This window comes from Sebastes fasciatus, chromosome 19 (assembly GCF_043250625.1).
Source record: "Sebastes fasciatus isolate fSebFas1 chromosome 19, fSebFas1.pri, whole genome shotgun sequence".
Taxonomy (NCBI): Eukaryota; Metazoa; Chordata; class Actinopteri; order Perciformes; family Sebastidae; genus Sebastes; species Sebastes fasciatus.
The window spans coordinates 20,511,955-20,524,462 of NC_133813.1; the positions used below are offsets into that span (position 1 = coordinate 20,511,955).

General features: G+C 42.4%; 1 protein-coding gene and 1 long non-coding RNA gene across 3 annotated transcripts in view; one reads left to right on the forward strand and one right to left on the reverse strand.

Annotated features, from left to right (window-relative positions):
- The window catches only part of gnaz (guanine nucleotide binding protein (G protein), alpha z polypeptide), a 37,329-nt gene extending 33,210 nt beyond the window's left edge, over positions 1-4,119 (reverse strand). Inside the window, exon 1 of the mRNA XM_074617386.1 lies at positions 3,823-4,119. The gene's annotated coding sequence lies outside the window, so the exon portion shown is untranslated. The remainder of the gene's footprint in view (positions 1-3,822) is intronic.
- The window catches only part of LOC141757110 (uncharacterized), a 68,609-nt gene extending 58,198 nt beyond the window's left edge, over positions 1-10,411 (forward strand). For both annotated transcript variants that reach the window (XR_012591587.1, XR_012591586.1), the window contains one exon: positions 7,974-10,411. This is a non-coding gene — a long non-coding RNA (uncharacterized LOC141757110). The remainder of the gene's footprint in view (positions 1-7,973) is intronic.
- Positions 10,412-12,508: the final 2,097 nt, after the last annotated feature.

Below are 12,508 nucleotides of genomic sequence, written 5' to 3' on the forward strand. Positions count from 1 at the left end.
TACACGTCCCTTATAAATTAAAAAGAAAATACAACTAATTTGTGAGGGAAATGTCTTTATTTTTTTTATTTTTGGGTTGCTGGCAAAAATTTATTTTATTTATTAATATTTCCTGACAATGACTGATATATTTGACTTCAGGACATCTCTGACTACATACATGCTGAAAAATCAAACAGTTCTACCATATTAATTTATATATTTTCCAAAATTAAAAGTCTCTAGAGGTATATGATTCAACTTTTTCCCATGGTCTAGTGTTAAAAAATGTATCGCAATATTTCGTAATATCGAATCGCAATACTATAAAATCGCAATACATATCGAATCAACACACAAGTAATGTGCTAATATCGAATCGTATGATAGGTGTATCAGCCCTAATGCACACACACTCCTTAGTAGGCCATACACTCCCTCATCATCCCCCGCTCCTCCGTCTCTTCCACCTCCTTGTTGTCATATGACCGCTGTTATGTGTGTGCAATGGAACACAACGCGTTGCTCTGTTAGTCCCCTCTGCTCTGCCCTCTTAGATTTGAGTGCTGTAAGTAAAGGCCCTCTCAGGAAAACAGACAGGCCCCTGTATGTGACTACCAGCGAAGATTAGAAAGGAGGGCAAAGAGAAAGAGAGGGATGAATCGAGCCCCCAAAAACAGATAACTCAATCGCTCACTCAGTCACAGAGCCCCGCCCTAAGATGTAGTTTGATTCAGCTGACAGCTCTCCTCACTGATGCTTTAAAGTCATTCATTAGTCCTCTGTACATCAGCGCCTGTCTAAAAGGAATGGCTGCCAAACAGCCGTTTGTGTGGAGATGACACTTTGTCCCAGTACCTGGCAGGGATTAAAGACCCAAAACGAACACAAATGCTGAGCCAGCTGAATCAAGAGCAATCTGAACATACAGAATGACAAAGCAGCTGAGAGACCTGAACTTTATGGACATGGTTTTATAGGATATTTTAAGATCCCCGTTAATTCTCACAACTACTGAAGCAAATGTACAAGACTCATGTGGTACTCTCTCTCTAGGAAATAAGTGACATCTTAGATTAATCATTTTATTAAGTAGGCTGCCGAGGGAACTGCGCTCGGCCCCCTCGGTGCTTAACTGTAATAGAGCTGAGTTTAATTGTCCAAGTCGACTGTGTGCTCACCTAAAAAGGTTAAAGATGGCTAAAAGTGCACCGGACGGTGACATCGGCCTCCTCGGTGCCGCCTCAACAGCCACTGTCACTTTAAAACCAAGTCTGTCGCTGCTGTCCCCTGCCATTATGTCACCCAGCGGAGTGGATGGAGCAAGTAACAAAGGAGGTGGAAGGAGGTCAACTCAGCATAGGTTTTGTCACACTATTGCTCTCGTTTTTTTTTTATGTGCAGAAAGGTCGCTCGAGTGGCAGCACACTGCACATTAGCATTGAAACAAAAGAGAACAAAAACATTCGCTGTTGGAAGAGGCTTTATGCTTAATTTATGTGATGTGTATTCCACTGCTGGTTTAAGAATTCATGTTGAGGTTTGTGTGTTTGGCTCAACAATAATCAAAATCAGAGCAGCAGAGCAGTTTCTCTTCAATATTATGTTCAAACAGTCTGAATAAGGCTATCATGCCATTTTTCAGCGTGTGTGTGTGTTTGTGTGTGAAACCTGGTGAATTATGTAAGCATGTGATTAACCTTTATATTTTGCACTGGACCTCGTCATCCATCATTTTAAAGCCAAGGTCATTAGTGACCTCTGACATTTTTTGACAAGTCGCAGAAGGGAATTTTGATGAAATAATTAGGGTTGATTGCAGTGGATGTGACCATGGTTTGTGTTCTAGTGGCCAGCAAGTGACTGATACTGTTGAGAGGAGGTCACAACTGGACAAAATCATCAAAAAAACACTGAATTGTGGGTGCAAAACAAAGACGGCGAGACACTGTCTTGCCTGCAAAATGCATGCAAAAACATTTATTGTCGCAATATTATAGGCCACTGTTTTTGTTTTCTCCCAGTAACTGACATGGAAGCAACATGACGTGCATCTTCTCTTGAGATTGCATCATGAAGAATTAGGCATCTGCACATTTTGGTAACCACCCTAAATCACAAATCAAACATCCTTGAAGTTTTAATGATTGAACAACAATACACCAGTTTACTGTGCTTCCAGTCATCTATGCTTGAAAAACACGAGGATGTTAACTAATTTGATTTATCAACGGTGGTGAGATCAGAAAGAAATAAAGATATAGATGTCTCTAAGCTAATGAGGAGGTGTTACACAACCTGAACAAATATGGTTTGTATGCTGCAAAACCAGCTTCTGAAGTCCAAAAATGTAAAAGCATTTTCTTGATGAAGAACAGTAAATTCAACCTGCAGCGACCCATAAAGGCTCGTTCCAATCTGTCAGCATTACACCATGACAGCGATCAATATTCCTATCCAGTTTTTCTCACAAACCAGGCAACATTACACGGGTTCAGCAAAAGTATTAATCTAATATTCCTGATTCATTTTTTGGTACCAGTAGTGTTGAAGAGATGAAGGCATGGTGGAATGTATCCACCATCTTTGCCTGGATTCACAGATGTCTCAGGGCCTCGATGTGAGCTGCTGCCGGTGGAGCTATCACAGGCACAGCCAGCGTTTTTTTTGTTTTTTTCTCTCTATGTCACATGCTCAGAAAAAGCGCTGTCTTTCTACCGCCGTGAAATCATCACGGTCTTTCCCCCCCTCTCTCTCTCATCCAATCTGTTCCAAATCTTCTCTTTCCTTCATTCTCTCTCTCTCTGACTCTCTGCTGCATCAACCTCCGCCCCTCTGCCCCATCTGCCTCCCTACTGTTAAACCCCCCAGCCCCTCGACCCCTCCCTGCACTGGTTCTCTCTCTCTCTCTCTCTCTCTCTCAAGCATGTAACACAAACACACATACAGTACGCACAAATACACATGCTCTCCTGATGCTGCACAACCAATCCCAACCCCCCATTGAAAGAAATACAGTAATGCTCTGTTAAAAATGTGAAAGGTTGTTGAAACAGAAAAATGTCACAAATCATGCTGTTTCGCCTGCTGAGTAATGAACACGCTCTCCTCTCTCTCTCCCTCTTTCCCCCTCATCTCTACACCGTTAAGATTTTACATTCATAAGCAGACACAAATGAACCAAATAAATCCCAGCTGCAGATTATTAATGAATGTAAATTTCCCCCACCCGTAGAACAGGAGATGCTCAAATCCTACAACGTTGCTGTGTTGCTGTCAGGGCCACAATTTGCCCGCTTATCCCAGTGCCCGCCAGCTCGGCGGGATTTGTACGCCTCCCACTGCAAATTCACATTCAATGTCTGGTGAAGTGAAGTGCTGAACACCTGATCGTGTGCTTTTACTCTCTCATTTCCCCTTTTTCCATACAGCTTATGGCCTAGACAGAGCACACACACACACACACACACACACACACACACACACATCTTTGATGCATCCTTCACTTGTCCTACATACAGTAATTACATGAACGCCTCAGATAAGAGCCCTTCTATAAGGACCGAGGATGCTCTGGGAAGATGATGAGTCAAATTGCAAGCATAAGACACAGCAGCGTCCGTTGGCACCGAGCTAGCAGGGTGGAGGAGGGGACTGGACAGGCTGCCTGCCTTGGTGCCATCTCTGAACATCACCTTCCCCTTTTTTATCAGAAAAAACACACTCACCCTGCACAGAACGGCTCTAATGAAATAGCATCTTGCCTCACCTCTGTGTCCAAACCAGAGCGGTGATTACAAAAAAAAAGCAGCTTTGTGTCTGTTTGAGAGTAGTCAGGCTTACCGTGCTCACAAGCCAGCATCCATTTACAAAGGATACTGCAGACAAGCCCCTTGCAGGGAGAGAGAGAAAGGCTCTGTGCAATCCACCTTTAGTCCCGCTGCTTCTTCATCTTCATATCTTCCTCAGGGTCACACACACACACACTCAAACATACACCTCTCTCTCTCTCTTTCAGTGCTCCTCTTTCTCTGTCTTATTAACGTCTGCGTTCTATATCCTCTCTTGTTCTGCTCCGAGGCAGTTGAGACACTGCAGCGATGGGGGTGGAGGGCGTGTATATATGTGTGCGTGTGTTTGAGTGTGTCAGAGACGGAGAGAGGCAGAGAGAGGGAGTGCAGGACAGAAATGGAGGGAGGAGTCAGCAGGGATAGAGAGAGAGAAGGGGGAAATGGTCAGGATTAAATCATGAGAGTAACAGAGGGAGGAAAAAACAGGCTTTGATGGGGCAGCTACAGCATCCAGTGTATCTTTATTTCATGCTGTAATGATAAAATATACATAAAGGAATCTGCCGGCTAGAATGGAGGTGATACAGTGAGTGGATGTGTTTCTTATATGCTTGCTGACAGGCCAGCAGCAGGATTGGTTGTGATTTCATTGATGACTGAAAAAACATACAAGATAGGGAGAGAGGGAGGAGGAGGAGGAGGAGAAGGGGACTGGAGAGGAGAGGAAGGGAGGGGAGGGGAGAAATGACGACAAAGGAATGGGAGGGGGATTGGACGATGGTGTAATGTGCTGTTTCCGTGCCAACTGTTTCTGTGACAGTGGGACCACTTCCTTTTTTGCTATTGGCTATAACCGAGAATTGATAGAGGCTCGGGCAAATGAGGCAGCATGCCACTGGGTGTGAATGGGTGTATTTCCTCCACTTCTTGTTATAATCTCTGGGAAAACAAAATGAACGTGTTTTTTGCTTGACTGCAGCCACACTCGCTGGAGCACGATTGTGAATTATCGCTTTGTCATTATGGATACCACCAGTGTGTAAAAAAAGGACTCCTCCCTTCCTTCTGACGCACACAAACACACTGTACGACAGGAAAAAATCCCCCAGATCAGGTTGCTCAGGGTGTGTAGTGTAATGTAATTGCCTGGACACCAATCCTGGTGTCATGAACTGTGAGATAATTAATCGGCTATAGGCCAGAGCGAGCGCACATCTGGTGGGGGCGAGCAACTTTGCCTCTCCCTGACCTTTCATCCGGCCCCTTTAATCCGCTCTGGCAGGCAGGTGGTGTAATTGTCCCCATTCTTTCTCCCTGTCACTTTCTCCCTCGCTGTGATCATCAATTACCTTAAACAGACGCTCGATCTCAACACGCAGTCAGTCCCTTCCTCTTTTAGTGGCCATTTAATACTGTAGAATTGTGTCGGTTTCAGCTTTAGTGCAGAGGGAACTGACAATAGTGCAATAACATAATGTAAGTCAGGTGCATGAAACTGTAACCTGTTACAAAACCCCCCATAAAGCCACACTGGGATGTCCCTATTACATATATTCAAACACACCTGCCAGTAAACAGGACACCATTTTTGTTACACAAAACATACCAAGAAAGTCCCTGCAGAGTATGTCATATACAAAATAGCCTTGGCTCTAAACTAGGTTGTTTCCGTTTTGCCTTCACATCTCAAACCTGTGACGGTCTACCTGACCACATCACACGGGAGATAAAATCTGCAGGAGGGACAGAAACATTACGCATGTTTTCATGTTTTTGAGTACGAAATGTTTCGATTTCTGTCCCGAATGAGAAGATCTATTAGGCAGATAGAAACACAAAGCAACAATCAGTCAAGTTCCTGATGGTCACAGGCGATGGTGATATACATCAGACGGGTACTTTGCAAAAAGACAAGGCCGCGCGAAGATCCCATAGACTTCAATGCAATTTGACATATGTTTGGATCAATCGGTTTTTTTATACATATGTCTAATCATTATTTTGGACCTTGCCTGAATCTACAATTTTATTTAGCAAACACTTTTGTCCAAAGCGACGTACATCTGAGAGTTCGTACAACACAAGCAAGGATCAAGAGGGAACAACGCCAGTAAGCACCAACAACAGCTTCAAGTCCGATCGGACACAGGCGCCGACAGGCAGAGCACAGAGGCAATGCACAGGGTGTATAGAAGCAGATTCCCCTTTTTCAACATCATCATCATTAACAATATCAACGACGTCATCAATGTCATCATCATCATCATCATCATGAATATCTTAATCAATATCGACAACATCCTCAATATCCTCATCATCGATATCATCGTCATCGGTGTCATTGAACCTGAGCGTTCGTGAGACCTTAATAAATGAAGGTTGATCGCCATCATGTCCCCTCAGTCTTCCCCCGTCCAACACAGTGGCTGGACATTGCTCATCTAGACGTCTATACATATTTGATTGAATCACGTTAGGCTAAGTGTTGCCTGTAAATGACCAACGGGTTATTAGCCAACTGTTTGATCTACAGCCTGAGATTTAGTTGGCCTTGGTTAACCCGCTACACAACGGCTTTTCGTCATTTTCTCTCCAGCAAGTTTCTTTCCCCCAAAAGGGAGCGCAGCCTCGACGATGACTTGATGCAGCCATAAAGCCCCTTTATTATATATATTTTTAGGACATGGCAGGGGAACAAATCGGAGATCAGCATTTTTAGATGTATTGTTGGTGCAACCAACTACACGGCAACTCTTCAGCATAGCGTTATTACTATTACCAGTTTGTTTAAAGTAGATGTTTAGAGACATGTCTCAACTTCTTCTGTTTACGCTGTTGCCGCCTATGGGGACACGGGACAAGGGATTGTTTTCCCCAAAAAAGGGGCGTGGTCATGTGAGCCTACTCTGGATGACGTATTGTCGGTCTGATGTATGCCGTATTGCCATTTATTACACGGCTTTGTTGAATACTCAATTCTGATTGGTCAATATCAGCATTCTATGGTCTGTTATTTCTTAATAGTGAATGCTGCATCACCCTGTCGGGGTTTATTTCACAACAATGACCGACTCGCTGTATATTATCCCATACTTGACAACCACTTTACCTCTTGAAAGGTTTTCAAAACTCCTGGGCTTTTGTAGCTAGCTCACAGACTCTTATTTTGGTCTCCTATTACATTAAAGGAACAGTGTGTAACATTTAGGGGGATCTATTGGCAGAAATGGAATATAATATTAATAAGTATGTTTTCTTTCGTGTATAATCTCCTGAAAATAAGAATCGTTGTGTTTTCGTTACCTTAGATTGAGCCCTTCATATCTACTGTACATAGGGAGCGGGTCCTCTTCATGAGGAGGATAGGCCCATTCACATTTTCACGTTTTTGCGTCGGCCAGCATAGTTCTCCTATACACGCTTGGAACGCGGTAAACGTTTCAGTTGTTTCACCGCTAGATGGCGCTAAATCCTACACACTGCACCTTTAAAGATGCTATTGTCCACTGAAAAACACTTAACGTGACTAGAATTCTATAATAATAACAACTATCCTCACAATTAAGACTCTATCCAGCAACATTAACCCTGTAGAAAATAACCTGGATGTGACTTTGATTCTGATATTTGCAGTCTTTGCTTCCCTCATTTAAAAGCTATTTTCAAAATAACCTATTTTTATTTTGTCATTTGGTGATCTTAAAAACATTACACATGCCTTTTATATTTCTTACTACTATCTGATTCCCTTTCCTGTTTCCTGCAGCAGCTGTTAACCAAACAAAGTACAAAAGATCATATTGACCCCCGGTAAGCAGCTCTACACTGGTTGCCTGTTAGCTTCAGAATTGATTTCAAGATTTCACTATTAAAGCACAGCAGGGTTTGTCTCTCAGCTACATATCAGACTAAACACTTCATGAGTTGCAGCACACACAACGGTCCTCTGGGAGAGCTTGGCTGGTAACAGATTGGTGACTGAGCTCCAGAAAAGCTAAAGCTGCATTGTCTCTTAAATCACTCCAAAAGACATGTTTTACAGAAAAGCTATTGTGTGGCAAATCCCTTCACTGACTTTATTCTCTGTGTTTAGTTTCTCAAGGTGTTCTCTGCCAGTGCCTTATGACCCCTCCGTCTCCTTCAACATCTTTCCATCCCTTTCACTCTCCATAACCCTCACTATCCCTTTTTTGTCTCTCCCAGATTGTCTCTGTGCCTCTCCCAGCTTCCTGTCTCCCTAATCCTTAATCCTGTGGAAATCGGTCAGGCAGAATGAGCCAGCTTTGATCAGGCTCTCATATCAGGCGTGCTAACAGTGTCAGCACACCCGGATCCCACAGAACCCTGGAGCCCAGGGGGAGAGCTTCAAACAGGCGTTCACCCCCCTGACTCTGCTTGAGAGGAAAAGAGAGAGGTACCGTCTCAACTGCCAGCTACACACTCTGTCATCAGTCTCTCTCTCTTTTAATTTAGCAAACATGATTCAACACCATTTATCCACAATGGCACCTTTTGGATAGGCTTTTTGTTTCCCTCGTGAGCTAAACTTGCTGTGGGAAAAGAGATCAGCGGCCATTTGAGGCTGAGAACAGTGAACAGCACAGAGACGTGAAAGTCACTTCTGCTTTTGTCAGCGGTGTCCTTGACAGCCAGCATGGAATCTGTGTCACTGGTGTTTTGGTATTGTGATCCACGCGGCCGGGGATGATGATATCTGCCTGAGTGGGAGGAGTCATGTCACAAAACACCTGGTGATCTCGTGGCACAAATGCAGGGAAATTAGCTTTCTTTAAAGGTCAGCTTTGCACAGAGCATCTAACAAACAAACTGAATGGTGCCAAAGCGATTTGTGCTTGTGCTCACATTTGAATCCAAACATCCTACCCTGAAGATATGTTTGGAATGGTCACTGCAATACAATAACTCAAACAAACCTGCTGCTTTCACTTCAGGTTACTGTTTGAAGAGGGCAATCTATGTAAAAACATGCATTTACTGAATACTTGGAATGGATGCCACAAACCAGGCTTATTTAATTTGCGGCCCATGGGCCGAATCCGGCCCCTTAACAACCTCAAACCGGTCCTTTGATCATTTATAAATATGAAAAAAAAATTAATAAATAATAATAATGATTTCTTCCAACAAGAGAGTTTGTTCCCGTTCATCAATGTCACCACTCACGCTATTGACGCTTTTTACAGACTGTTAAAAGCAATAACATTGTGTCTTTATTTAAATAATCTGCGAACATAACACCACCAAGTTTATGGGTGTTTACATTGTTTGATTATTAGAAGATCACCATTGTAATAGTAGGCTAATTATCCCACTCATTAGTTACATCTTGTTAAGCACAGAAATACTTATTTTGTTAAAAAAGTTTGAACCCAGGCTGTTTAGGCAGAGGGAGTTTAGGAGAGTCAAATGAATAAAAAGGATGTTAAATGCAACATTGTGTTTATTAAAACAAGAAGATTAAAAATGTTTATTGTTTTCACATTTAAATTCCTAGCTTTGCAGATCAGACATAGGAAATGTAAATGTCTGGCCCCTTGGCATTTCACTGTTTTTCAAATCTGGTCCTTCTAAGAAAGTAATTGAATAGGCCTGCCATGAGGTATATGAGTCAGTAACACTACAACAATATCAGAGCAACCATTTCCTTTATAACTGCATTCTTTATTAACTCATTCTCTCCAAATGTTGCACACAGTCTGTCCATATAGATGGTGTCTTAGTGGAAAGGTTATCCTACAGTATATTGTTAGATCAGGATCATGTTAAAGAATGGGCTACGACCTTGCAGTACAAACAATAAACGGTACTTAAGGGTTTTCGAGACTCACAATCACATGAACTCTGCTGATCTACAACAACACTGACAGTGCACTCAGTCCCCTCATTAAATCAGCATTTAGCAGGGCCAGTCTGTGCACACGATGTGCAACATCTGATATGCGTAATGAGCTCCATTCCTCAACTGAAGACGGTAGAGGGCAAACTCTTTGTGTGATAATATCTGTGTTCATAACGCGGGTCTATAAAATGTCAATTTTTGCAAACAAGACATACATCAAAGTAACTGATGTGGTGCCTGCATCAATTATAACACCAAATAATGGTTCATAAAAAGTTCAAGGCAAGAAGAGTACATTTCTCTAAGAGGAAATAAACTGTTGAAGGATACACATACTCTCTACTGTTGCATGGCTGGCTCTGGTCTGCCCCTCTGTAACGTCTTGTCCACTTCTCTCAAAGTAAAGGATGACATCTAGTGGACAAGCTGATGTACTACATTGTTAAGAGGGAATATTTTGTATTTGGATGCATTTTCTTGTTGTTGTTTTGAGCACAAAAATGATTAAGTAAGAACAAAAATATGATTTATCTGAATTATAAATTAAATTATTTAGAATTTTTAACACAAATCCCCATCAATTCAACCTCAAATGAAGGAATTTTGATGCATGTGCTACACAAAATGAATTTGAAAGTGAAAGACCCAGTAGTTTGTGCCAAATGTAGTATCCGAATTGTTAAAGTTGCTCATATAATTACTTAATGATGGCTACACCTCCGTGCTAATCTTGAGTACACTAAACACACAGCAGCGAGCGAGCTAATGCACTCTTATCTACAGCTTTTCTTATTTACACTTCCATTTCACTAACACCTGTCTGTAGCCGGTATGTAGCTGACATCAATATGAGATCAGCGCACAATGAATATTAACCATTTGAAGCCTATAATCAAAACTTCCCATCAGCAATCAAGACTTGATAAACAATCATTTCACCTCAGCCCTTACTTTTCTTTGTACGGTTGGAGCCAGAATAGCGAATTTGTTTTTTTCCACTCTTCAGTATTTGGTTCAGACTATCAGCTGATGTTCAGACTATACCAGTGATTTTAAAGGTTTTGTGTATTCACTGCCCCAATAAATACTCCCTTCCGACATCTTTGATATTCCTCTCCTTGTAAAGTTTTGACGTCTAAGAATGTAAATAAAGACTTTTATAATGTATAAACCCAACAGAGACCAGTGTTCTCCTCAGATGATCTACCAACATGATCATCATGTGCAATAAATTACATAATTTGGGGGTCCTGTGATATCTTAAATTAGTATTACCTTGTGTCACAAGGTAGCTGAGTGCAGATCGATGGATGCTGCAGAAAAACCTCAACCTTAACCTTGAATGAATAAGCCCTTTGGTTAATTCTGCTCCTGTGTCTCGTGAATATATGGTTGTGTTGCTGAGAACAGAATGCACATAATCTCTAAGAAAATCAGCTCTTTGCAGACGCTGGTAATCCCCACACTCTTTGGCTAGAGGGAATTCCTTTGACCCCTCTCTAAACCCTTATACCATCTTTATCTACACTGTCTCGTCTGGCATCAGCTAAGCCCATATAGAAAAGTTTCCTTCGATTCATTCCGCTGGGCTTGAATCACTGTGTAAAACTGACCTCAGATCAATACACATATTTAACAGTGGAGATGGTGGAAAGGAAATACAAGGCTTTCCTGTATTTTTTCGTTGTGATTTAGACTTAATCAGGACGGGAAATTAAAAAGCTTTGCAATGTTCTGCCTGCAGCTGTGTATAGTTGACTTTAAACGAGAGGAAATGTGATTTATAGCATGCTTATGGGTTCATATGGATGGTTTCACAGACAAACCAAGAGTCCGTATTGGTTGTTAATGTCACTGAACAACAGGGATCAGAATAGACACTTACACTAAGCCGTGTCTACACCACACATGATCCATGATCCACAGAGGGTATACCATTTCTATTTTGCACACTCCTCCTTTAACCCTCCATTTTATACACAGGATATAAAACTAATTTTAAAAAAAAATAATAATTCAGTTTCTTGGTCCTGAATGAATCCTAATGTTTTTGGTGACCCCCTGACCTTTAAGGCCCTGACACACCAGGCCGACAGATGGCCGATTGCCGTCTGTGAGCGTTTATCAGCAAAGTTTTTGCAGTGTGTCCCGAACTGTCGGCTCTGGTCTGCCCATGTCGGAAGCTTTGCGGTCGATTCAGCGTGGAATCGGCGGCGGAGCTCGTTGAGGAGAGAAATCACTCTGATTGGCTGTTCAGCTTAAACAAATCAGTGCACAAGAAGAGACTAGGACGTGAGGAAAGCAAGCGAAATGAGTGAAGTCCAGAGGAAAAACACAGAAGGCTCTTCTCATTTTTCCATCTTCATCTCATCTGATCATTCCAATACACGGATATTTTCACAGCGACATGGTCATCTGGAATGAAGCTAAGTGGTCAGTCAGAGCGGTGTGAAAATTGTTGGCAAACGCCGCTTTGTTTCATGTATGTATCATAGCAACTGCTTGTATATCTCAGTCCTTGCTCTTCCGATTTCCGTTTTTGAATGAGGCATACAGACCGCCGCCTGCTGGTGTGGAGAGTTATTTCCTCTCACGCATACGCAGAACGTACGTGCTAACTGGCTGTCGGCTGTAGTCTTTGCTGTGTGTTCAAGTACAACTTGTCGGCCAAGACAAAGGCGACGTGAGGCGACGCAACAGTCGGCCTTCATCGCCGCTGGTTCTTTGATGTCGGTTTGGCGTGTCTGGGCCTTAAATCTCTCGCCACCATCCGGCCAAAATATCCACTTGAAGACATCAAAGTTTAATGGGCAGATTGCCGTTTGAATTCACTGAGCACATCTACGTTACCCAGAGGATAAAAGTTTCCATCATCCTC